Below are 4,521 nucleotides of genomic sequence, written 5' to 3'. Positions count from 1 at the left end.
GTTGCATCGTGATGTAACAGGGCAAGCGGCGGAGTGTGTAGCGCGCGTAACACAGCGTCACAGCGTATTTGCATAGAGTTCTCCCGTTTATCTGTGCCGGAGCGATAAGGGAATCCTGTTCCGCGCCGCAGATCCGCCAGCGACGCCTCTCCCCGCTGCTGACGCCCTGATGGCCCGTGTTTACCGCTTTCCTATGCCTCCTGGGGCCTCCTGCCTCCTCAAAGTGCCGTGTGCTTCCTCAGGGTGACATGTGTCTCCACGAGGAGTCATGTGCCTCCTCAGGCAATCATGTGTCTCCACGGGGAGTCATGTGCCTCCTTGGAGTGTAATCTACCTCCTTGGAATGGAATGTAACTCTTCAGGGTTCCATGTGCTTCCTCAGCGTGTCATGTGCCTCCTTGGATTATCATGTGCTTCCTTGAAGTGTCATCATATGCCTCTTTGGGATGGAATATGACTCTACATGGTTTCATGTGAACCACAGGGTGTCATGTATCTCCTCAGGTAGTCGTGTGACTTTTCTGGGTGTCATATGTCTCCACAGGGAGTCATGCGCCTCTTTTGAGTGTCATTTGCCTCCTTGTAATGTGACTCTTCAGGGTTCCATGTGCTTCCTCAGGGTGTCATGTGCCTCCTTGGGGAGTCATGTGCCTTCATGGAGTCTCATGTGCCTCCTTTGAGTGTCATGTGCCTCCTTGGAATGGAATGTGACTCTTCAGGATTCCATGTGCTTCCTCAGGGTATCATGTGCCTCCTTGGATTAGCATGTGCCTCCTCGGGGTGTCATGTGCCTCCTTGGGATCTAATATGACTTTCCAGGGTTTCATGTTACCCTCAGGGTGTCATGAATCTCCTTAGGTTGTCGTGTGACTTTTCTGGGTGTCATGTGTCTCATCAGGGGGGCATGAGCCTCTTCAGGATGAAATATGCTCCCTTAGGATGTCATTACCGCCTTTGCTTATCCACACCTAACTCAGGGCTGAGTTCTGTCATTATGTGATTGGACAGGCCTGCCAAATTCGCTTTATTGAACTGAAACTTCATTGTAGGTTAGTTAGAGGCGATCAGCACAGAATATTATGAAAAAAGTTTGGCACCATGTATGTTCCACTTATTCTTCTATGGCGACACCGAGCAAATGGTTTTGTCAATATCTTGTGACAAATTATGTCACTTGCACATTAAATATATAGATATTAATGAAAACTCTTAACACTACTGTTAGCATTATTTTTTATTAGTATCAATTAAAAATCATATATATTCTATATCAACTGTTATTTTACTGTACTCGCATTAATATTTAAGCCCCCCGAATCACAAATGTATTTATGCCTGTGATGCATACCTATAATATCAAGTTACTTACCGAAAACACATATGAAAGCCTGCAGCACCTTTAGTAAGCCAGGTTTGAAGTTTTACTTGTAACAGGCGTAGTGGCCACACACCCACTAATATTTTTCTGACAATGGGTTACAATCCACAAATGTTTGCATGATAAACGTCATTCTGTGTATCCGTTCGGTGCTCCCTCAATTTACTTTTCCTTCTGGTCACACATACTACAATAATATGAGTCTAGTTTTTGTTATTGTTTTATAGACCTATAGGATTAAGTAAACTCTACTAAAATTATAAGGGTCATTCATTGCACAATAATTTTTATTAAAAGCTGTCACTTGAAAAAAACTTTGCATTTTTTTACACATTGTGTCATTATCACGAGTTTAAATATTTGATAGGTTTCGAGGTAAATGTGGTTTAAAAACTAAATTTACAGAAACATTATCACAGCTGATTCGACTCTCAAGAAAAACTTACCTATTCATAGAGCAAAGCAATACTTAACGATGTGATAATACAATTTTGACGTGACAACGTCTAATAAATCGATGAACGCCGGCTGTACGCACGAAAAAAGTGTCCCACTACGGATGTCCCACTACGGATGTCCCACTTCCGATGTGTCCTGTTTGCTCATTGTACGCATGCGTGGCATCTCTCTTCCAATTGATTGGAACAACCATCGATTTGACTTTTCAATCATATTTTCGTCGTTTGAATTATTAATATTATGTAATTTAACGATCGTCCACCGATTTTCAGCACAATCGGTACGGTAATTTAAAAGTAATGTTGAATATTCAAATACGTTTTGAACCAACAAAAGTGTTTTACAGTTACACATAATAATTCAAATTACACCCGGGATATTTTGCACAATGTTTTAAAAAATATTGTAACAAATTATAAATACGTTTGGTGTATTTGGGATGCGTATTTGTTTTAAAATCGTAATAATATTATTCCCCTACCGTGAACAAAATTTTTATAAATATATATATATGAAATCTGAAACTATGTTTTTTAATTATGGCCTCGTGGCCATGTTGTAAGCGTGACAAACCTATAAATTAGATGGTTGTCGGTTCGAATCCTAGCAGCAGAGTAATCTGTTTTTGTACTTGTAAAAAGAAATAAGGCGCACGCAACATGTCAAAAGTAATAAATATATTTGAATTAATGAATGAAAATAAAAGTAAATTTATTAATTAAATTGTACATTTCATTTCACTCCTTTGTATCCATACAAAATAGTGATAATTCAATAAAAATGATTCAATTGTATTTATAAAAGCATGCAGAGGTAGATTTTATCTCACAAAAGATAGAAAAATTTAAAAAAAAATTCTTCCTCAAAGAATATAATATTTTTAATGCCTAAATGGTTTGGTTGCAAAAACCTATTACGGCTCAGTCTCAGGCCGAATATATTTCCTTTTCTTCTGGATCAATCATTTCATTAATATTTTGTTATAACGTTGTCACGTTAACTATCGTCCGTAAACCGAATATACAATTTATACATGTTTTCGTTTATAATACAATGATCGTATTATGCTATATAATTTTATTTAAAAACAGTTGTTTTCAGTGAACTGAATATAATGCACATTAGTGTTATGTATTTTGTTTTAATTATACTAATCAATACCACACTTAAAAAAATAATCATTATAAAAAATAATACTTGATTTTACTACAGCCAATAGTATGAAATAGTCTACAATAGTATGAAAGCGATTGCGTGAAAATAACCACAGTTTTTTTTCTCACCCGAGGTAGTACTATAGAACACTTAAAACATCTCATTGATATCGAGCTCAATAGCAACAATGAAAGGAGAAGAGTTGATGGGGGGGGGGGGGGGGGGGGTTAACTGACGTAATGAGTGGTCGAGAGAAACAGTGGTTTCAGGAGAAAACCAACCAGCACAGGGCAACGTGAACGAGGTTTCACACTGGCATGGAATCCATGTTGTTTACCGAACACAGACCTGCTCGCAGGGAGACAAGTGAGCGGACCATTCAAAGCGCCTCGCACCACCACATGACCCTGCATTGGTTACGCTTTTGTTTTCCAGTCATGTTGAGGTTGTCTAAATTATCTCCAACGCTTCGGTAGACATTGCAGTCGCCATCTTCAGTGTAGCTGCAGTTGCAACTACCACCCTGAGTATAAAGTTCGCATTTTGTCCGGAACGCGGGAGGTTGTTATATTAAACATTAGCATTGAGGCTTCTAAAACTCTCAAACCCTTCCTGCTGTAAAAAAAAATGAACGTTTTGTTTTAATCAACATGACGTTATGAACACGGAATAGAAAGTTCTCGTATGTTGTTAGTTATTACAAGTGCAGAACATAAATTATTTAGTTAAACATTTTCTGCATAGTTCGACAAGAATAACTTCCAGCTGAAATGTTCAGATTAGCTGGATTGCATTCTAAATTCGTGTGCACCGTAAAAAAGTAAAAGTTTCCAAATCATATTCAAGGGCATGAATGTAAACGTTCCGTTATTCTAGTCTGAAAAATGTGTGCAACATCCAGAAGTTGTCAAGCACAGATAATAGTTTATTTATGTAATAATGTTTATAATAAGTTAAAATTTACTTTTAAATTTCCTGGTATCAAAGCTGGTTGACATGTAAGAGCATAATTAAATCTTTTAGAGATTCCCAAATATTATACTAATGAAAATTAATGAAAGAATAATTTTAGCAAACACCACATTTAATTATCAGGTCAGAATTTCAAAGAGAAGACTTCCTTGACTGTGATAAAAATCCACAAATAAATATACAGTTCGAATTGCCTTTCCGTTACTCTTCAAAAAGCAAATGGAGTAACGGAACTATCTTCTTAGGTATGCGTGCTCCTGTCTTTGTGTCAGTAACGGAAACAGCCCCACACATTTGCGTCCCAGTGTGCATTCTGCAGAACAACAATTTTTAATGAAAGCATTCATTTTACTGAAGTTTATCTTTTTGGACGTAAGACATATTAAACTTCCCAATTACAAAGCATTATTTTTACATGTTCGTTTGGCAATTTATGATTTGAATTTATGGACTTCCTATGGTTTTGTTTAAAAAAAATTGTTGAGATGCCAACCCTTTTTTTTTTGTTAAAAGCCATTTAAATTAAATTTAAAGCACTCTTGTAAATAACAATTGAC

The sequence above is a fragment of the Bacillus rossius genome, chromosome 12, assembly GCF_032445375.1.
Source record: "Bacillus rossius redtenbacheri isolate Brsri chromosome 12, Brsri_v3, whole genome shotgun sequence".
NCBI classification, from domain to species: Eukaryota; Metazoa; Arthropoda; class Insecta; order Phasmatodea; family Bacillidae; genus Bacillus; species Bacillus rossius.
This window is presented reverse-complemented; position numbering follows the sequence as displayed.